The 23,434-nt window shown below is 43.7% G+C and overlaps 1 protein-coding gene across 1 annotated transcript in view; it reads right to left on the bottom strand.

Moving 5' to 3' along the window:
- The window catches only part of LOC124184694, a 41,609-nt gene extending 25,392 nt beyond the window's left edge, over positions 1 to 16,217 (bottom strand). Inside the window, exon 1 of the mRNA XM_046574695.1 lies at positions 15,593 to 16,217. The gene's annotated coding sequence lies outside the window, so the exon portion shown is untranslated. The remainder of the gene's footprint in view (positions 1 to 15,592) is intronic.
- Positions 16,218 to 23,434: the final 7,217 nt, after the last annotated feature.

Below are 23,434 nucleotides of genomic sequence, written 5' to 3'. Positions count from 1 at the left end.
AAATAACAAAGAAGAACCAAGAAGCAATAAATTCTGAGACTTCGAGGATAAGTTTCAATCACTCATCAGGCGGAAGTAGGTGGAACAGTGAGAATGCAAAGAGAACGCGCAATACCAAAAGAGACGTCTTACGATCGACCGCAAAGAATGATCCGATTTTCATTTTACCCCGATTCTTCTCCACACATCCGCTGTTTATACAGTGTAATACCGCACCGATAAAATGCCTCGAGTACTTTGTACTTCGGGCATAAGGCGCTCCATATTACAAGCGTTACGTCAAACAGGATACGTATTTAGGAATGTCCCAACATCCGCGCTGCATAATATATCTTTTTGCGCTGCAATAAACCGATCCACTATGTAGTTCTCCGTAATTCATCGACACCGATCTCTAGAGAGGTACGTGTAGCATACGTAGCCGGTGATCGAACCACCAAAACAATCGGCATCTAATAACGCGACGACTTGGAACGACGATTTGGAATCAAGACTCGTTATACGCGCGAGATGATTTTCTGGCAATATCCGCTACAATGACGCCGTGTGATTAATATACAATTCCGGAGTCTTGTCGCTTTGACACTACGATCGAAAATGGTATTGCAGAATTGTCGGAAATTCCATGCCTTCAGCCGGATCAACAGGTCTTGATCCTCTGCGGTGAAGTTACATGATCGTAAGAGAGTGCAAGCGGGCAATTCACTCGGTTTTATGCACACACAAAGTTTTTCCTGTGATTTTTTCCTGTAATTCCCACGAGGAACAATCTTTATTTTCGATCTCTTGTCGTCGGGTCACGAATGTCTAAAAAAGTACATCATCGGAACTCATCTTCGAGACAATTCCACGGAACGAATGCCTCAGACTCCATTAATCTCAAGAATTTGAAAGCAAGGGTAAAAATACATATATATTTATGATCCCTGAATTAAAGAGCATACAGGCGATTCAGGAGAGTCAAGTTAAAACCGCTCGTTCGTGGGCGTCGCGGAACCTGCGTTCATGCACCGGTATCTGCAGATATACTCAACGACTCACCGTTGTCGTCGGGTATGGAACATTTTACAGATCCGTATTCCCCACGCTGATTGTCGTAGCGGGACTCTGAGCGACCTCAGGAAGTTGCCGGCATACCTTCAGCTTTCTGTCCGAAAGGTGAGCGTTGTCCTCCACCTACTTATTACGAATTTTTTGAACGCACGTTTCTCGGTAATGCTCTAACGATACTCTTGATCATACTTTTGAGTTTGCATTGGTATATAACCAAATTGATATAATTGAAACTTATTCCAGTTGAAAGTTCGAATTCGAAAGGTGAAAAGTTTGCGTGCTTGTTGATTTTCTGAATTTTTAGGATTGGCCGGTCAACCGGTTAACTATTTTGGCGGACTAATTACTCGAGGCAGCTAACTTTCGGCAAATTAACCAAGTCATCCGTCTTGGCCGGCCGAATCGTTATTACCTCAAAGGCGAGAACTAGGTGAGAATAGATTACCCAGCCGAACTACTCTCCTATCTTATACCGTCGACATAAAACATCGCGTTGCTCGTAAAAACACGAAACAAACCGACAAGTAAACAAGATAGTTGCATGTCAGATTTCCTGCGAAACAAACAAATGCATAATTATTATACTTGTCGAAAAGCATGACCTAGTCGAGCCTGCATGGAAACCAGTTGGAAATTCCCAGATGTTACGCACACGAAGAACCGAAGGGATAACCTTGAGCCGGTAACCTTGGGACATTCGGGTCGGTGGCAGTGCGCGTAAGTGAATGGAGAGGTACCGAGCAGCGCGAACATCTTGCCCCGACGTCATGGGGAGAGATAAGCGTCTCCCTCGGGAAGAGCCTGCGAACTTCTGGACGACGGTGATGGTGTGATGGTCGAAGAATGCGTATCGTGCTAGGCGCAGGTGCGCACGTGGGACAGTAATCGGACACCGTGTGACGCGGTCGAACCTTAAGAGGTTAAGATCGTAGGATGATTCACCGGAAGGAAATGATCCCCCGCAATCGTTGGACATGCAGGGAGAACTCGGTGCGGCAAAAGCCTGCCTCCTGCATCCTCTTGTTCTCTCTTCGCACAAGGTGGAGTGATACCTGATCAGAATGCATTTTCTCGGTATGCGAATGCGGCCCAATTTGAGAAACTCCTTCGATCCAGTCTTACTTGTGGCTTTTGGGAAAACCGTTATCGAACTTCCACGTCGCATGAAGCTTCGAAAAAACCCTAAAAATTTGATTCCACGTATTGAGCTCGTTGAGGAAAAATTTAGGTATCGATGAAAACAGTCGGCATCTTGTCGTAATTATGTCAAACCGCAGGAGTTTGCTTATACGGTATCAAGATAAGACTCTGGTCATTGAAGAGTTGGGTAAGAACCTAGCGATTTATTTGCAACACTTGGTGGCTGCTGAACGGTGATTCTTTCATTGAATTTTACCGATTCTTCGGGTGTCGCACATGTTGCAATTAACGTAGAACGTTTCTCTGAGATATTTATTTTTCCATCAGTCTCGGCCGATGTCCGTAGGGGCTTTTATTACGAAAAATGTACACTTCCAGACGCGATATACTCCCGGTTAACAACACCTATCCCGGGCTACGAGACACGATTTTATTTGTTCGAATGCATGACTGACCCTCGATCGAATCGCCATTTGGAGCGTGTATTTTTTGATCCAGTTGGCACGATCAACGGAGCCCCCTCGCCTGGTCGCACTTGTGATTCGCGTTTATTAGCCAGGCTCGTTATCAGAACGATCGGTCTGGTTCTATTCTCGTATATTCCTTGGATTCCCTAATAAGGTGAAAAGATCTTCAAGCGGAAAACATGAACATATAAATAGAATCTTCATGGAGAAAAGAGTTTATTTATTTTCAACAAACTTATATTTGGATATGGTGAAATAAATCTTTCGTTATTACAATTAAATATTAGTTGTCCCAAATTATTAACAATTTTTTATCGATCATTATTTGGTTCAACAAAAATTCTATGATCGTAACAAGACACTAATATACGTTTGATAACAGAAAATAAACGATTTTGAATTTTGGCTTCACGCGTCGGTGGAATGTCGGAAAAAATTTCCGCATCGTGGTAAATGCGACTTGCATATTAAATTTGAACCCGTACATTCATGGTTCAAGAATTCGACAAAAATTTCTCCCCAATGACGTTGCGGGATGTTGTGCAACGTACGAAAAACCGTTGCTCAAGACTCAGGTACCTGTAATGGTGACACCTTCAAACCTCTCCGAGTACCTGGGATATTTGGCAAAATATATCGGACGTGGAGGAAGGTTTGGATACGGTTGATCAGTGAGAGAAAAACCAATGTGTCTAACCATATACGCACAGACAATGCAAGTAAGTGTACGTTGATACTCGTACCCGGAAGAAATCGTACCTAGTGACGTGTAGCTTGCAAATACCGGGATTCCTCGAGGACATGCATGGGTAAAATCAAACAACGATTTCGGACGTCATAGAGCCACTCCTTTCTGCAGAAGAGCGTATGTAACACATATACTTTCATCTCGCGTTCGGGCGAAAACACCACGTTATTAACTTTTAAACGTGTACCTAGTTTGGAGTCAGCATGGCATACTCAAAGGCCGCATGGCGTAATAGTTCTATTACTTCTTACAGGCGTTGATTCACCGCGTTATAGATTCTACGAAGTCTCCATTCATCTCGGAGCAATTCAAGACTCCCGCCCTGAGGCACCCGCCGAACCTAAGACTGCAGCTTCGTGAATTGGTTGTTCCAATCAATGACGTCGAGAGCTCAAATGCATTCTACACACTCCGGATTCGTCACTTCGGGAAATTTACCCCATTCGGTTTCTCTCACCATGCCAAATAATTCTTACGCTGAGGAATTAGTGACTCATCGGATTTTAGATTATTAATACCTGGAACCACTACCAGGAAAATAAAAATATGATTTGGATTGGGTCTTCTGCACACCTGTGTGACAGTAAGGAGAACTGAAAAGTTAAGATTTCGTCATAGGTATTAATCGGGCGAACGGTTGATCGCTTGTTCCGCGACTAGATTGGCTGAACATCAAATGAGTATGTTGACTCAGAAGATGCGTCGCGATCGTCTTGCAGTCAGGCTGGCACAACCGTCGTTGAAAACTGTTGCTTGAAAAAAGTCCCGCTGATTTATGACCCAATTAATCGAAAATGCTGTCACGTGAAATGCGTATTCATAACGTGCTTCACATCCATAGACGCCGAATCATCATCGGCGTTCTTATTGAGTAGATATCGGTGTCAAATTGCCTGTGAATATGGCGATGTGGAAAATAACACATCAGCATCAAGGTGTTTATAATGACACCGAACTGGTCGTAATGAAAAGATCGGACCATCATTGCATCAGCTCGTTCCAATTCACCTCGGGGCTCGAATTAATCTTCGCCATTTCGAATTATGAGCAGACGGCTTGGCGCCGATCAAGGTTTATCGAGGATTCCTGAAATCCTCATGTTTTCACGCTGCTCGAATATTCGTCTGCATCAAGCTTTATAAGTTTCCTGATGCATTTGCTGAACAATATTATTTTTTTTTTTTATGAAACACCGTAATAGGCCGATCGAGATTTTATTTTACTTCGTCAATTTCCAAGATCCAGTTTCAAAGGCATCGAATTTACAGTTGAGACATGGCCGATAAATAAATGGCCTATAAAAAAAACATAACTTCGACATAATGTCATATGATTAAATCATATGTTCGGATAAAATATTACAAATTCGAATAAAAATATATGAAATTATACAAAATTACACAAAATTATAAGCGTACAATTTCATACAACTTTATCAGGTCAAATTCGATACATAATTTCATAGAAATTTATTTGATTATATGAAAACTTTTTTTTCACCTGGGAAACCACTTAGATTATACCATTAGCATAAAAAATTACCGTAATCGATATTTACAAACACAACTTTTGTAACATTAATGTTTCAAATATTTGTTATTATTTCTTGAAAAAACATTAGCCCAGCAGTGGCACAGCCTTGAAAAACGTGATTGGACACTAAACTTGACCCGCGGTGTTGCTGAACCAAAATTTGAAACGATATTTTGCCCGACCACATTCTGAGACGGGGATGTATCGATCTCAGCTATCGAACGCTTGATGCAAATCGTTTTCAGTACGGCAACACAAATTAAGCCTCATACATGGCATTTGTGATATTCTTCCTCATTTCAAACCACTCGCTGCGGTTTGACCGATCACGAGAAGTATTCCATACCCTGCTGCATATTGTACGAATGAAATTCATCCTGTAATTTCTTGGATAATGCAACGGAATTAATGGACACAAAATGTGGTCAGCCATAATAGATGGTAAGAGTTTTTTTTTTTTTTCAAGAATTATAGGTACGCGTCTTCATTACGTTCGCCATTCCACGCCCAGCTTGAGGCAAATGACGAATCCTAATTCGGTGTCTAACCTCAGAGATTAACAATTTGTTATGCGGTCAGATTATTCGTTTTATTTGCGACCCTCTAAAATCTGATTCTTCTTTAAAGAAAGACAAGATATCACAATCCCTGTAAACATTTACCAAAATTAAATACTTAAATCTGTTTTAATTTTAGTCACCTGCTTTCGCAGGTTCCCCGAAAAGGTGTAATTAAGCTGCCGGCAAATATTGATGACGGAACTTGGAAAATTACAAATCTGATAGATCGGACGATCAAAGCTTATGTTATTCCCTGTAATCTTACCGCAAATAAAAAAAAGACGTTCTCATCTGCCACCATGATATGACGTCAATCAATATTTACTCACAATACGAGAAAGGAAATGACTGAATTTCCGTGTATCATACGTAAATGGCCTACAAGTAAGAAAAATTTCCTCAACCACTTTAAAGGTCACTCCAGATTCATTTTGGATTTTCCTGGATATATTTACAGTAGCAAAACCTCAACTTCTTTCCTTCAAACTTCACTTGCTGTCCGCCTTTTTCTGTTTTCCGTAGTCCGAAGTAATTGGGCGTCGGATTTGCAAATTAGCCTCACGATCGAATGTACATAAAACGTATGCAGCATACGTTATAAATACAGCTTGTAGACACGATGAAGGAAGTTGGGACGTCACGGACGTAACGGTTGGGACCGATCGGTTTCGCCGGAGAAACGTAATTCGAACGTATCGATACGTACCCAAACGAGATAGAAGCACCGCGAGTGCTCTCACAATCGGAAGCGTGCTCGAGGCACTAAGGCAGACAGAAAACGCCGCAGCACGCACGAGGCACGCGGTCACAAGTCACGTAGCGTTCAGCTGCGGCCGACAATGAGAGCCACCTCGATTTCAGTGACGTCATGTGACGTAACTCGATGACGCGACGGTGTTCCCGTGCGATTCGCGTTACAGGCTCGCGACGCCAGCAGAGCCGGCTCGAGTCGGCGATTTCAGTGAGACCCAGCCGCGTGCCGCAGAAGCTGAGTCATCGAGAGTCACGACGGTAATCGACCAGGCTGTGAACTCTGGCAGTGAAGTTGGAGCGAAGCGACATCGACTTGGTTCTCACAAATCCGGACTGCGATCAGGATCGTCAAAAAGTCCGTCGCTGAGAGACCTGCCCGTGCCGATTTTCGTTTGCGGCAGCAAACGATCGCCGGCGGATCCCGAAGGCTAAGGCTAGCAGGATCGATCCATCGATCTGTCGATCGACCTGCAGGCGAGAGTGAGAGTCGTTCCGTGTGTCCGGAGCCGTTTGGCCGACCCAGATCATGGAGTCGGTACCGGGTTTGGTTCCTGATTTCGGGCACTGACCCACCCGGCAAACTCTCTCGCGAACATGAATGAATGTCCTACCGATTTCCGGAACCCGTAACGTTCGCTGCATCGGCTTCGAGTCGTAATTCTTCCTACGCATCTCACACCTGCCGTACGCGCCCGGTGTGTGTTGCCGTGTTCCAACGTGTGCCAACCTCCACCTGAATACAAATGTACCTGGTAGCCACAATGAACGCGGCTCGACACGTATAGGTGAATAATAGCGCGAAAGGACATCGCGAGTCGCTGTGATTCCCCTAAGTCAGTCACACGGTATCCGCGCACACAAGCCGAAGAACCCGGAGAAACGCTTATGAATTCGGTGTGTACGCGGATCGTCTTTTGCAACATAGTGTACGGCCTTCGCAAACACGTTACTGACCTGCTGTTGTATCCGTGCCGATCGAGTTACGACTCGTATGGATATTTGGATCCAACGCTCGATCGCGAATCAGGACAGATCAAAGGTTTGTAGATCATTTTTTTTCACGTCGAAACGCCATGCATTAGGCACTGTGCGGAACCCCTTCTGTACGGTCCGTTAATCGAAACTGAGTCTTATTTGTTTCTTCTGCTCAGTGGTTGTCTGAAAAGAAACACCTCATATCGAGGCAATCAACACCTGGGCCAAACGACCGATCGTTTTGACAAGTTTTTGACGAGCTATTTAACATGCCTGTACAGCGTGATATCACTCGTCGGGATGAGAATTGCTTTTTATTATTCACGGTGAGTAATTAGTTGGTGCAGGCATTTGATTTTCATTAGTTTCATAACTGACGGTGACAAAAGTCACGTAGACAGTATACAAATACGTAGCCGCTAACCAGCGAATTCGATCTTACGGCGTCATGAAAGTCAAAGAATGGTCGAAACTGGATTACGGCTGGTCTTCAACGACCTCAACGGTCGCTGAGGAGGCCTTGATTTGGGACACTCGAGAGTTCAGGGCCTGATTTGCAACGGGGTCCCAGAACAGGTGCCTGCCGGTCGGTACGAGTCAGGTTAGAGAAAGCCAGTAAATCGGGCCAAGAGACGCGTGAATCATGACGTCGCAACTCGATTACAGATACTTCGGTTTCTCATCTGGTCTAAAACTCAGCGAAACGGTAAATAAATACAGACATCGACCCTGTCCTTGAATCATTCGGACGCGTATTGGGTAAGCGCGATTACAAATTCATTCATGGATATTGACACACACACACACACACACACACACACCAGATCGTTAATGTACGAGTTTCTGTTATGTTTTGCTGTGACGTATCCTCGGCGAGCCGGAGCAGTGTTGAGATTATTTTCTGCGAATTGATATCGAGATTTGCGGGGAAAGGAAGTCCACGTTATAATATGTTGAGAATGAAGAAGTCGACGCTCCGGCACCGCGGGCACGCGACTTTCAGCATGACGAGCGAATGGCTTGCGTACTTGCCTCGCAATCGAGTGGTCTGCGGTCTCCTCGACTGTCACAAAGTATCGTGACATCGTTTGAGGAAGCACACGCATCCAAGAAATGTAACATTAACATTATCCGTTCGTTCGATTCTAGTAATGCTGAATAAGCGAATGCAAATAAGCCGTGAGGAAACTTCCGCTTTTCTAAACAAGAAAATAAAAATAAATAATAAACCGAGCGTCAAGATAATTGAAAAAATTTTATCACACGGTTGTATTTCCTAATCATTATACGCAACGTGTATAATATGAATACTTATATAATGGAATACGCGTTTAGAATAATTCAGTATATGAAAGCTTACATCATTTCACAAATTTTATCCGTATATTCCATATTTATACATATCTATCTATATGGATAATTTTTCTCAATGCGGATCGCTGACGTCCGTGATGTCCGTAAGATGCAAAAAATATAAAACTTGTGAAAAAAGAAATGTCTACGGCAAGCTGTTAAAGGATTTCTTCATTCACTTGCGGAAATTTATCCGATAATTACCGCAGTTGCAGTATGAGCCGTGTCGCTGATCGAGGACATCGATTCTCTATACAGATGACAAAACTTTTATACGATACGAGAAATTGTTGATGAATGAGCAGAACAATTTTTCCATCAAAGAACATTACTATTTCTCGTTATGGAATCTTAGGATTGTCTCTTGAGTACAATGCGTTATGTAGAGAATATTTTGGATAATGACAACTTTCGATCCATTAGAATGAATCATTCTTTACATTTATATAAATGCATATTTCAAATAAAAACTTATTACAAATTCTCATTCATGCAATTATGGGTTTTCCTGTAATTAGCTCAGCAGTTATCAGATTATGCGTCAATGAAATTTCAAACAATGTTCTCGCTTCGTCATACGTGATACTCGTAAGACCAAGGTTTTTGCCGTATTTGGTTATACGCTATCACAATATTGTGAGCACCGGATATAATGATTATTTACCGTACAAATTTTGCACAAAACTTACCAAACTGCAATGTTCTTCACGAAACAATGATTAGGTACTATGCTTTCTTTCGAAACAATAAGCCAAGCCTGTGTAGCCAAAACCTTGAGGTACTATTCTAGCAAAACTTGTCCTATTAGGTTCTTATCGTGCAGCTTGAAATTTCCGGAAGGAGAGAGAAGACCCACAAAGTTAAGATAAGAGATTTCATCAAAAACCGATGCGATTCCCTCGATTCCAAAAAAATGTTTCAATCTTTCGTGACTCAGTCATGAATTTTCACTGTTTGAAAAATTGAACTCGGAATAAAAATAAATAATTTCGATCAACATGTGACCGACTGTTTTCTTAGTTCGCCCGAATGTTTTTCGATTGACACGTTTTGGTATTGAATGGCAATATCAGTACACTTCGGTTATAATGACCGGAAATTGAGTATATGGACTCAACCCATCCGGTGAGTTGGGCAAATTAGGGCAAAATACCAACGTTGTAGATAATACAAGAAATCCCAGTAAAGATTTGTAATCACCGGTGCGTATTACACGATAAAAATGACTTCATCGGCTTGGCCGATACAGATCGCGAGAAAACGTATACTATAATTTATTGAAAAATGTGAAAACGTTTTAGGCGTGATTTAACGAAGGTAGAAAAATATTTGGTGTATAGAAATCGAAAGGAATTCCGTCTCATAAAAGTAATATTTATCGACTTTCGTTATTCGAACTCGAGCATCGTAACCGTGACTTGAATAAAAAGTTTTTAATAATGCCAAATAACCAACGCCAGCCTTTTGAGGGACTACGTGTGCCGAACCACGAACCACAACTTGTTGAGTATCTCAGATACTCAGCTGATATTTTGAAACATAAATACGATAATGCGATCACTAATGCACTGTCTCGGTACAACGGATTTGAATAGGAAACATAACAGGCTTGTGTCTACCCATGGAGAGTGGCAGGCCTCTGGCTACTTGGACAATTCACCAGAACTCAGGTGATTAAGACCCGTTACTGCGATGTACCTCTGCAGCTCCGATATCAAGTTCGACGCCCGAACTGACCATCTGGACTTTATTCGGATTGACTTACGGTAACGATTACAAAATCATCGATCCCCATTAATTTCGGTGATTACCCGCCCACGTACCGATTGATGAAAAACAAACGGATCGACTTTCGGCGTTCATAAGATTACAAAAACCCCGACCGATCCATCGAAATTAAGTCCCAGTCCACAGCTACTGGGCAATCTGCAGTGACGTCGTCCCAGTTAGGTGAGCAGTCGAATGTCAGCGCGGTGAATTCCCGGTTCTGGTACAACTGGCGTTGCGACCTTGGCCCGATGACCGCAAAGCCAGGAAGTTTGATACCGATTAATAGGGGAGAGTGTGGCCACCGTTACATTAGCACATTCTTCTTCGTGGTATTTTGCACGTCCGGAGACATCGACGCGTATTGCGTGGGCGCTTTGATCTACACCAGGCCAACATGAACCTGTATTTTTTTTTACGCCGCCGTTTCTGCTTCGGGCACTTTCTCTAGCCAGGTAGCACTTCGGCACGCGCCTACAACGCTGTGACGGAACAAGACGTGCGCCAGGATGCAGGTTACGGCCATACGTTCCAGGATAGAAATGGTTCTGCTCGACCAGATCCATAATTGGATCACTGTTCCAATCCTCATCCTTTAGAATCGATGTTTCCATCGGATGATTGCAGCCCTCGAAAGCAACATCGAGGCTGGGCTCTGGCATTTGGCGTCCGAGCAATTGACACGTGATCCACGTCACATAGCTTACCTATTACAAAGCAATAAAATCACGAGATACGGAGCCGTCTTTGCATCAGCTGAAATTGCCGTGCGGGAGGATGCTTTGGGTTTATTCAGTTACTCGACTCAAAGTTACTTTCACAAGGGTAATGAAATTTCTACAGTTGTTGAGCAATAGTTGTTTCTATACTTATATCGTCATATATCTGATGACGGATTCAAGTACTTGTCGTGGGCGTGAGGATTCTGGAGATGGTGTTATACTTTGTTGAATAGGTCATGATCAGGTATTCTACTGACAATTTATTTTACAATTTATTTTCCAAAGGTAAGGACAAATATCTGGATAAATTGTTTATAGTTTTCTTTCTGGACTTGAGAACTCGGTGATTTTTTCGAGTCAATGCTCTTAGTTGGCGAAGGAAAAAAACGCAGAAAATAAGTAATCCGACATCCTGCAAGCTAGATGAGCCCAGCGCCGAAACTTTATAATTTTTGATTCCACTCGACTAATAATGAGAAATAACAAGACGTGACAATACAAGAGATTCTACTAATGCAGAGTTGGATACTACAGGACTGGACTGAAAACTTTCCGAAACCAATAAAGGAGAAGATAAATTAAATCTTATCCTAAATCTCTCCTTCAAAATACGTGATAAATTTTAGGATATTGATGGATTCGAAATATGTTCTACACCTCAAGTTTTTCTCATCACGACGTGTAAGTATACAGCTGTCGTTTTACCCTCTGAAAATAGAGAAGCAGTGCCGTGATTTTAAAGGAATGAAGTCATCGCGCTATTCACGATCCTCACAGCACAGTCATTCGTTGAAAATCGTATATATTCCGAATTACTTAACGTGCAAATCCTTCAAACATGCAGATGTGATTATTGTCTTTCTCTATTTCGATAATTTCAGAAGAATTACAAAGGATTCATTTTCCCGATTCATTCTACGAACAGCAATCCGAACGCGGTATCCATGGTTATGTAACCCCAAAGTCACTTGGTAAGCATAGCAATACCGACTGTTAATGTTGGATGCTTCTTGATTCAGACCTCCGAAGCCCCATTATGCCTTTCTCGCAACCTTTGTGTGTTACGTGCAGCGTAATGTTTCTGCTTGATTAGATGGAATTACTGGGAAGTTCTGCGTTTTGCATTAACATCTACAATCCAAAATCCATTCATTAATATTGAAATAACACATAAATACGTTACTGAATTTTTATGAACTCTCCGAGTCACTCGTTTCTACCCCACAGAGCTGACCAGCGTCGTAATGGATGTCAGTTTACGAGATCGAATATTCCAAGGTCGTGGTAGTTTGTCAATGAGATTCTCTCTACGGGATCGCAATAATTACGCAATATCGTTGCTGCTACTGAATCACCAATGCCACGGCATTCTTGTCTTTTCCGTCTGAGCTGCGGCTGAACGGGAATACTACTGCATTTACAATAGTATCTTTGAAGGCGGAGAACATAAAATCCTCAAGTAGGTGGGCGAGGAACTGGTTGTAATGGCTCTAAAGCAGTTTACAATATGCTTTGAGGATTCCCCAAGTCGAATTGAAAAGTTATGTCAGCATCTCGAACAGAAAGGTTCACAACGAAAGGCAAGCTCGTAGCATTATAGGATTTCCTTAAATGAAATTCAGACACTGAAGAAACATCTATTTTAGCAGTCATATGAATTTCGAATCTAGGTCTTATCAACACGAGTAATCGGTGGACCTTCCAGTGCCTATTTCATTGATGGATTTGGGTTCACTGGAATCATTGCGCGTTCGACTGACGCACTTCTGACGAAGGCAAGTGTTGAATTTCAAATGCTAACATCAATGGAGTGACGAAATGATATTTCGGCGCCGTTGTGGCAATGAGCATTAGCAGAGACATCTCTGGAGAGAACGGCACACTCGTTAGTGTGTAAAGATCGAAAATGACGTAACGAGCTAAAGTAGAGGGGTACATTAACATACATGTAAGCACAACAAACCGAGCGATGGTTTGACTCTGAATCTCGTATTAATACCGAGTCGTCGTTCATCGGTCAGCAGCAAATTTCTTTACCGATCTTCAAACCGTCTGCAACATCGACTGCGCATGGATCTAACCAATTTATCATGTAGATCAACCGAATAGACGCGCCGTTCTATTACCGGTTTGATTGCAAAGCACTTGAACGATGTTTATTTGGATAAGTTTCAAATGTGGTACTAATGTACCATGATTATCAACATCGTACAATCCTGCACATCATCAAATTCATTTGTACCGGTCTATTGCCGGATAGTGGAATACAAATGGTCGTAGAATGTTTCACAATCTTCTCATTTTGATCGGTACGAATAAATCTGATGAGTTTTCAACAGCGATACACTCAACATTTCACCTCTGTCAACGTCAATGTTGCACGGAAATTGTTCAGCCTTGAACTGTCCAAGTGCTTAGAATCCATACCGTTGTAATATGACAGAAATAAGAGAAATATCGCTGGAGAAAGGTCTGACCTCGTCGTGTAACTAGTGAAAGTGCAATGAATAAAGTCTCGTGGAGATTCGGATTATTTGTCTTGATGGTTGAAGTCTTCATTCGTGAACATAATGGCTAAGCCAAAGAACGCCACAGAGGAATCGTTTGTACTGGATTTGCTAATTTGATCTCTCTCGCCTGATATTTCTTTTTGCACACGTTGAGCGCAAAAGTTTAACCCCGTGACTTACCTCGAGGCAAGATATTTTTTCGTTTGTACAGTGGAAAATTCGAAACCGTAGAAAATCGACGAAGAGTATAGGATTGAATGTTAAATTTATTTGAAACTGTACAACAGAAAACTAATGTACGTGAGCAGTTCACGTTTGCCGCGGACGGACAGGCGCCTTGCATAATACCGTTCCTCTCGCCCTTGCTTCGAGTCCAACTATCGATTTGATCGCAAGCAGTCGCTACCAGGCCTGATGGAAATACGTGCCAGCCGCGTTGTTGGCTCCACGTGCCTTAACATCGACCCGCAGAATCCGGAAACACGGTTCCATTTGCTGTCAACTATACGAACAAATTACAATCGATACTCCCGCGAAGGGTGCGAATGTCCCATAAGCGAGGAGTCCTGTTTTCCTCACTCTTAGAGACAGCTAAGCGGCAAACCAAGGGCTTTGTACTCTTACGTTGTTCATTCGTTATATACAATAAGTAATATGATCACACGTAGCACCGTATATGGCAAAACTCAAGGTTCACTGTCGAATCTAATCGCAGTTCACGAAGAGATTTGGCAATTTATAAACGTACACGTCACCGTGATTGTTACGTGGCATTATGCCAATTATGATTCAAGGTAAAAATGATATGCAGAGAACCGAGATTTCTCGGTGGGGAGAGTTCGTGCCGAGTTCCACCTTGTCAACGCAAGTGGAGAAAATCCCCACTCGGTAAGACGTGCTGGTTTAAGCTGGAGCTCAAACAGCTGACCGTCTACCAAGGTCAACTGCTTACATAACATCCCATTCTCCGATACTGCCATAGGCACAAAGTAAAAGATTTAGTCTGTACAGCCAGTAAATTCTGTAGCGGTAATGACGGTTTGAACACCATCAAATGGGGGCAAAGGTTCCTGTTATTTAAGGAGCAACAGCGACGACGCCACGGTAATTACCCACAGTTTGTTGACACCGAAAGTTCAGCGGCTACCATCACTGATCTAACTCATATACACGAAAATATATTGCAGTGGTCACTGATATGAACGTGGAAAACAAACAGGTCCAACTGCCGAGATACGGGCATTCTATAAGCTAAACAAAATTTCCAATAACTGTGATGACTGAAAAACAACGGTTTTCCCATCATGAAGAACCACGTGATAGACGATCGAAGTAATTTTGTCAGTTGGTGTTATTAATTAACGACACTATATCTAATGTCCTCTCTGCGTAATCACGACAAACATCCGTTTGGTACCATTAAGTGGAGGCAATGGCTCGTCTGCTCTAGATGTCTCATTGTACTACTATATTCACTGTGAAATTACATCGATGATGCTAAAATAGTTTAATGTTGTACGAAGGATTGTGGATAGGTTGAGAGCTGATACCTCCCGGCTACCTTCGTCAATATCTACGTAAGATTAGGTTGGGTGAGATTTTGAACTATTTGATGAATTCATGCGTACCAAAGTGATACATGGTAGTATACTAAACTCTAAAAGACCAAGTAACTGCTGGAGTAAAATGACATCATAGACTACCGCAGGTTATTGATAGTTGAGAAAACCAAAACGCGATGTAGAATCACTCTCTAGACAGTTATTCAGGAACTTGGTAACGCATTAATTAATTTCAGTCAGACATTTCATACACAGCTGTTTAATTTGCAAATCGTGATCCTAATGCGATGCGTACATCGCGTGGTCAAAGAACGCCAGGTATTCGGTTATCCAACTCTAAGTTAGGTGCCGTCTTCCGGCAACAATGACGTAACTGGTAACCAAAGCTGCCAAGAAAATCTTGACCGTAGGCAAGCAGCCTTGACAACGTAAATGATCGTGCTACTCACCAGCTGAAATTGTATCACCAAAGTAGAAGCCTGGGGTGACCGATCCACCAAAGTGATTGAAAATCTTTGTCACCAGCAAGTTGCGGAAATTACACGGAGACGGATGAGTGAAGAATCGGGTTTTAATCGAAAGCGAGAACACTTTTTACTGTATGAAATCACTTGATGGCACACGGTATCAGTCGCGATTCAGACATCGACTGTTGGCTTGGTCTGGAAGCCGAGCGGAAGAATTTACGTTGGCGGTTCGAGAGCCACGGGGATACCGTTGAACAAACTGTGCGTTCGTACGCCTGCGGAGAGAACGACGTGGATATAGCTGGGCTGGCTCGTGGCTGGCCTCGCGCTGCCTCGCGTGGGCTAGAACTATGTAGATTTGGTCGTGGTAGTTGGTGAGCTCGTGGTCGTGGCGTCGATTGCGGCCCCCAACATGCGCCGCGTGCACCTTCCACCGCAATGCCGTGTCACGAGGATGCTTGTGCAGAAATCTACCGATTACCTACGAAGCCGTAAAAGTACGCACTCGACTCGGAAATACAATACATGCGAATGAATCGCAACCCGAAACGCAACGCCGAAGTTGCCAAACCCGACCGAGTGCTAGCCTAGAGCGGACTTTACCGTTACGGTATATCCGACTGGATTCACGCCGAAGATTGTATTTAGATATTAGTTCGACACGCCCAAGCTAGCAACGGAGGCTTCGGTACCTTGGGTATGTTCATATCACTAGAGATAAGATACGCGGATGTTTCTTCAAGCTCTTAATAAATACATGTGCAATAACTTGTGTCAATGTTGGATTTTCCCCATTTCCAATATTATCCAGAGCTCCGTAGATTCTCTGAGCTGATTCCGTAAATCTGTACTGCCCAAGACGTTTCATTGCGCATACCGCATTACCAAAGATTTTCCTGTTGTTAGATTGTTAGAGTGAAACTTGACCTTTTATCCAAGGTTAAACCTCAGAATATTGACTCTGTGAATACCGCAGACGGCCACCAGGTGTACAGTGGACGTTCGGTGCTCCCGTAAGAGAAAACACAAGGAACAAAATGGTCTTTAATAATTCGTGGACTTAAAGTCAGCCAATCAATACATCCTCTTATACGGCTATACGACCGCAAAAACTTAGTCGATGCCGCTGCTTGTCTACATGTTTCTCAAAAATTTATTTTTCATTGTAGAAAGTGAATTCCAACTCTCAATGCTACGCCCCTGCAACTGCGCCGTGGTGCTACGGGGCTCGTTAAGTACCAACCAACATCGTGAAAAGAAATTGTTTATGTCGAGACAAGACCGCCGAATTATTTTACTTGTTTATTCTTTTTCCACGTCTTCGAAATTTCCTGTTTACCACGCTCGTCGCTGGAATTTCCGCGAAGAGCCGAGAGCGAAATTTTACGCTGCGAATATGATATTCGTGTGCGGACAACGCCCACGGAATCACCACTGTCTCTCTATCGATATGAACCCGTCTCGCTGTTCATTCTGGAAAAGTAGAGACCGACCGGGACGGTGTGAAGTAAATTAACCCACTAATTGCGACAATTGAACGGACTAGGTCATGTCAGGGGTGATTCTGCAATCGCTGAGCACGCCGTTGAAGCACTGCAGTATAGATTATGCATGCAAATATCGAGCGGCGGTGAAAAACGCCAGCCTTCATGGTCAGCCGGGACTTGAGAACCACTGGCACGTTGTTCCAGCTAGCGGAACATGCTCGATATGTACAGGAACTTATAAATACACGTTTTTCCCGGTGACTAATTAGCCGGGATATATTTAGAACCGATAAGATTTTTAGTAGCCGTATGGCTACTGAATTGGACTTCGACATCTAATTGCGAACAGTACGATTCTTGTCCGAATTTTTGTTACTTGAATTCGTTACTTCGATACTCGTAGGTATGAACGTTTTGTTTTTTTTTTTTGCATTAGCTTTAGTGCTACATGCAATAGTTGAAGAACGAATTCATTTTTATCCTGTAGCACTTCGTCGACTCTTTAGTTTCGACCTGGGTGCGTTTAGCTGAGTTGTTTTTCACCTTCTAGGAGTAATATGGAAGTTCGCTTGACTTTTCTTTCTAAATATAGCTTCCTATCGGTCCAATCCAGCGCTGCCTTTACTGTACAGAATCGACTGGCACCCAGTGTGTCAGTTGATTGTGGCTATTTTTAACCAGATTTTCTCTCGCCTGATGAACAGTTTCTAAGAATTGTCGTACAGAAATACGTATCTGATTCCAAGCTTCCACGCCGACACACAAACTGGATGATCAGGTTCCTTAATTTTTTCTTTTTATTTTTGCCTCTTCTTTTTATACTTTCCTTGAGGCAAATCTCTGATTTTCGTACCGGTGGTTTCGAAGATTTGATTCGCCAAATTTTAAACTAACTTTCCCAAAGTTTGGATTCACCTGATGTGCAGACAATCTTCAAGAAAGGATTTGGAATGACGGTATACCTTCTGAAGCGCTTAGTTTTTCTCAATACATCTAAAGGATTTATCGAACACACGTGGGTTAACTGAATCTATTTTCATATCAGAGAGCTCTGCGTAAATTCTACTTGAGAAACAAGAATAGTAACGGGCAGCTTTGAAGTTAGCGGTCAATGACTTGGTCGTTGTATTATAATTCGAAAGAATTTGAACTGGAAGAATGATTGGGGATGGAAATTTCGAATTCCGAACATCTAAAAGTAAGTCTTCAGTCACTCCAAGGTAAAAAATCAATATCACGTGTCATTTTCGCAATTCCAATGATCCACGGCTATCGAAATCGTTCTTTCAAGCCGCAGCTGGACGAGGAAAGATTCGCTGCAGTCTCGTGCCGAAGTTTGTGGAAGAATTGGAAGTCAGATCCGAGAGGATACCTGTATCAACCTACGTTCAGTAAGTGTAGGTGCATGACTCGCAGTTCTCAACCCTTACACTTTTTGCCCTTCTCTCGAGAGTTTCCCCTCTGCACCGCCTAGCGTTACATAATTGAGTTATAGTCTAATGATTCCTTGAACCTAGAGAGTACCTTGCTTCCCCGAACAATCTATTATCTGTTGTCTATCAACGATCCGGCTCCGTGGCGCGAGGGATGTTATACATGCGTATTATAATGTAATAAACCCCTTGTTAGCTTATTATGCCTATCGGTGCCAGAGATCGAGAGCCGTAGGTACAGCGTATATAGGGTATCCTCGAAATTGGAACGGATCGACAATGATCTACGAAAGACCGTCAACCTTTGTTTCTACAAGACCCGCTGTAGCTTGCGGGAATGTGATACGGCTTTCAGAATGATTTGTGCCGAGCTTTCAGGACGGCGGAGCGGTTATTAACACTGCAAACATCAAACCACAATGGCAATAGAGCCAAGGTAGGTTTAGAGGATGAGGTGGCCTACAAGAATTTCTAATTTTGTTTCTTTCAACTGAATTGCCCTCGTCAATCTGAAGAATATCATAAATACCGAGATGAAACCTTTGCTTCGTGTCAGCTGTAGAAAAAGTGAAGTTTGATGATATTCCTCCTTTCTGTTATTCGTCCCTCGTGAGATGAACGCGCTGAAATCGATATGACGAAAAGCACCAGTCGCTTGCTGTGCTATGTAAGCGTAGATGGGTATCGGTTTCAATCTTGAGGTCGTCGACACAAACGTTTCTGCGAACGGTTGAATTCCAAGTAGATGTCTGCCTATTCTGGCTGCTGCTCGAATGATCCTTGGAACCGGACTCAGACCGGCAACTTCCTCTCGGGGATGCCGTTACGGCTTGACTCGTGAATAATCGTAACTCACCGAACGATGGCAAGAAATGTGTCTCCCTCTCTTCGTACAACGTTCCCTTTTTCAGCAGTGCTCACTAATTACTGAGAGTGATTTCGTTACAGCTTCTTAGATCGGCACTCCGTGCAGAGAAGATGAGATTGAAGAAAACAGACGCCAGGCCACTACGTGTTTTGGTTGGAAACGCAAAAAATAAACCATCAGAAGTTTGCATTCAATCAACATTCCGGCAGCCAAAATGAAAGGAGAGCGTATCCTTGGCGCTCCATTTCGCACCTGACTCGTCCGAAGGGAGTAGCCTGTGCCTTTGTTGTCGGGACAGGTCCGCCATCTTGGACCGATGTTGCAATAACCATGGCTACCTGGTCTCCCAAAAGACCGTGGGCAAGAATCGACTGGAGCAGCTCCTCGCGAAGCGCTCGGAGATTGGACAGTTGACAAAAAGTTGGACTTTCACAATGATTGTGTTAGAAGTGGATAGACGGTGCCATTGGTCATCTTGAACCTATCAGATCCATCAAGTATCGGGAAAATTCACACAAGATAAACCGACAATGGCATCATCAGCCCTCGTGTAATTGAATCTCACTTAATTGCTGCATAATTCTTGATCAGCCAGCCCAATTGTCACCAGATCGACTTCCACCAGCAACGAGCTGTGCGGATGGATGAAAGGCTGTTGGAAGTGCCAGACTAAAAGGTGGTTGGATACGTGCGTGTCTGGTGGCCGGAACCGTGAAGAAACTCCGAAGTGCCGACCCCAGGAGCTCAGGACGAGACGGGCAGCCAGTGATCCGGGGCGGCTCACGAGGCAAAGAGGCAAAGAGGCAAAGAGGAAAAGAGGAAAAGGGGCGTGGCAGGTTGGAGATGTCGGTCGCACGATTGGTCGCACGATTGGCAGGGACCCTCCGAACCATCTACAGCTGAGGTCTTTCGCCTCCGCATCACAGGCTGCACTGCGCGCGAGTGGATCTGCATCCGCGCTCTACCAACGCATTCGCATTCAACAGGTCTCGTTTTATTGGAGGCGGTGGAACGAATCCGCAGCCTCACCTACCGTGGAGCCCGCAGGTAGCTGCGTAATTATATGCGCGTCGTATGGCCAATTACCGATGGCTTCAACCCCCGCTGCACGCGTTCAAGGATACTCATCACTTTCGTACCAAAAGCAGCTTGTCGTATCTGTTGAGTTAGTCAGCACTTGTTTGTCCGCATATTTATGTTTTTTTTCTGCAATCATTTTTAACACATGCAGGGCAGGATTCAGACCAACGAAGAGTGGAGGTAGGTGTAACATACACCCGGCAGTATGATATTTTCAAGTGTCTGACATTGGAGTACCGTTTCAGCAGTTGAAGAAGTGTCTTTCTGAACTGCATTCAAGCTTCATAAATTATAAAGATATGTAGACAATATTAACCAAAGGGATTCCGCAACTTTAAAGCTAAGTGTTGAAAAACCTCTGCCATTTCTAACTTACGGGGTTTACGTCCAGAGCCGAGTACATCTCCGTGAAGAATCATGCTGTGAAGCGGGTGGAGGGTACGGCAAGAAGTTGGCGGGCTTCTTAGCGTGTCGAATCGAATGATCAACGGTTCGGGAGGGTAATGAGTCGTGTAATACAACGATGTCGCGGTGAATAATGGTTCCGAATTAGTTCCAATGTGATCGACAAGGTGTCGGTGGTAAAAACCTCTGTCATTCACATCTGAACACGGCAAATTATATAACAATTCCCTGCTGCCCTACGTGCGGACACGAAGCAAAAGGCTTTTTCTGCACGCTCAACTCCAGTCCATCGTCGGAAAGCTGATCAGGTATCGTAGTTCTTCTGCACGGTAGTGTGTTTCTGTTGTGATGCTTTGATCGCTGATTGAAAATGAACAGCTGATTCAATTACTCCATACACGACCACTTTAAAGACGTTGCAAAAGGCAATCGTAGTTGTGTTAGAGGCGCACCACCTGATCAGATCAGCATGTACGTGTACGGTGTACATGCCAATCTGGATTGTTATACACTCTACGTTTACCCTGCAAGTGCATCCCTTCCTTTTTCAGATTTCTGCCTATCATTCAAAGTGCAGGTATTTGAAGGAGGTGCTAAGATATGGTGACAGGTTGAATTTTTCCAGCTGCTGACTCGACTGATTTTCAGTCTGGACAGCTTTCAGTCGCAGCTTATCGGTTCGCGACGATACACGCTAGACAGTGCAATGCGCAGATTTTGATGAGCTGATTCACGGGAAGGGGGATTTCAGTTTCTATTGATTCGATATCCGTCCAGTTGATGTGATTCGAACAGCGTGCAGCGAATTAGGTGCGATGGTTCGAAGGCAGTTGGGACAGGACAACTTGCCAGATCCTAGAGTGCGTCGATGAATGCGTTGTATACATAGATGGGCGGATCGCGGTGGGGCGCTTGATAAAATATTCGAAAATTCGTGTGCCCGAAAGAAAGAGTATCGATCAAGGGATGACTCGGCTCTTGGGGAAGGTCTTCGCGTCTCCGCTCCATTTCTCCGGTTCCGCGAACCGGCCTCGCGCCTTGCTACCAGGAACAACCCCGCACGTTTTGACGTCGCCTGCATCCACCATCCGCCGCCCACGCCACCTACGATCCGATCCCGATTCTGATAATTCAGAATCTGATTTTTACTCGGGTTGACGCGTCGTTATGTTCTTTTCATTTTCCGTTACCATAGTTGCTTGTAGACGCGTCCTTGTTCAATCGGGAATCCGACAACCTCCACAGGATGTGCTCTCGTTGCTTTTCCGCCTACGCACTACCTGTTGAACTGCATAAAAACTATTCTGGGAATCTATTTTTATATCTACCAAATTTTCCCTCCTTTGCAAAAACATCCGAAAAATTTTATACCACGTTACACAGGACGTTGTTGTTAGCTCGTAATTGGCCAGTAGCTGGAGGATGGTCATAAATAGTCGGACGGCGACGCATTCACGACTAATTACTGCCAGTATGATTGAATTAATTAACAGATAAAAAGGATACGGTGATCCGGTTGGTACCTATAAGACGAAGAAGAGCGCGGACACCAAGGCTGGATGACTTGAACCAGCGCATCACTCTTCCTGGAAGCCTTCGCATTTCAGCTCCTAAATCTCGAAGATCGAAGACGGACACCGCGGGAAGAAGACGCCTGACCGCCCGATCGTCTGCTCGATCACAGGGTATATCCCACTTACGTATTTCCTCTCACGCGTCTCGATGATGCATGGAAATCGAAATAAAGATTGAACTTGTTTTGGAGAACTCTGATCTCTGAAATAATATTCCCCGATTCTTCTCCTTCTTCACTGCTCGCAACACATAAGCGACACTTTTTTGTCCTCAGCGTAACTTTCGCCAAAAAAGTACCGCCCAGTAAGTGATCGACAAAATGGCGGAGATTCTATTTGTATGCTGCCGATTCTTTTTACAGAGATGAACAGTGGTCACGATAACATTTTTTTTTTTATTCGAATGGTTCAAGTCCATCGAATCTGAAGGCGAGGCTCGTGGCGAATGCTTTTATGTTACCAGTATCGTTTCATAGTGGAAAAGAATTCAGATCTTCTCTTAGAATCGTTGAACATTCGGTGCTGATATAATCTACAAAATTCATCTTCGGATAAATTTTCAGAATTCGACTATAATCACAACGGGTGTCAAAGTATTGCCGAGCATTTCCAGCGTCAAAAGACTTTCCGGTCGAAACACTTCCTTCTATTCTCGCAGCTTGAAGTTTCCCTCTCATTTAGTCGTGGCTCCTCTGATCGAGAATAACTTTGTAAGGTCGAAGCAAAGTGGAGGGCCTGGGTGGATTGACGAAAGTTCGATCGCCGCCTCGTACATATAAAGTGGTATAACGAGGTGAGGGAGGCATCATCGGGCATAGCGATGGCCGCAAGGGCCACGGGCCCTCGGAGGACGCAAACACAGCGCAAACTTCGTGGAATTGTGACCGGCAAGATGCCGCCGTCTCTCCTCTGGACCAGCTCTCTTCTCCTGCTCACCCTCAGTCGAACCTTGGTATAGAAGCATCGCCTATCTACAC

Source organism: Neodiprion fabricii, chromosome 6, assembly GCF_021155785.1.
Source record: "Neodiprion fabricii isolate iyNeoFabr1 chromosome 6, iyNeoFabr1.1, whole genome shotgun sequence".
In the NCBI taxonomy this organism is placed as follows: domain Eukaryota; kingdom Metazoa; phylum Arthropoda; class Insecta; order Hymenoptera; family Diprionidae; genus Neodiprion; species Neodiprion fabricii.
This window is presented reverse-complemented; position numbering and strand designations above follow the sequence as displayed.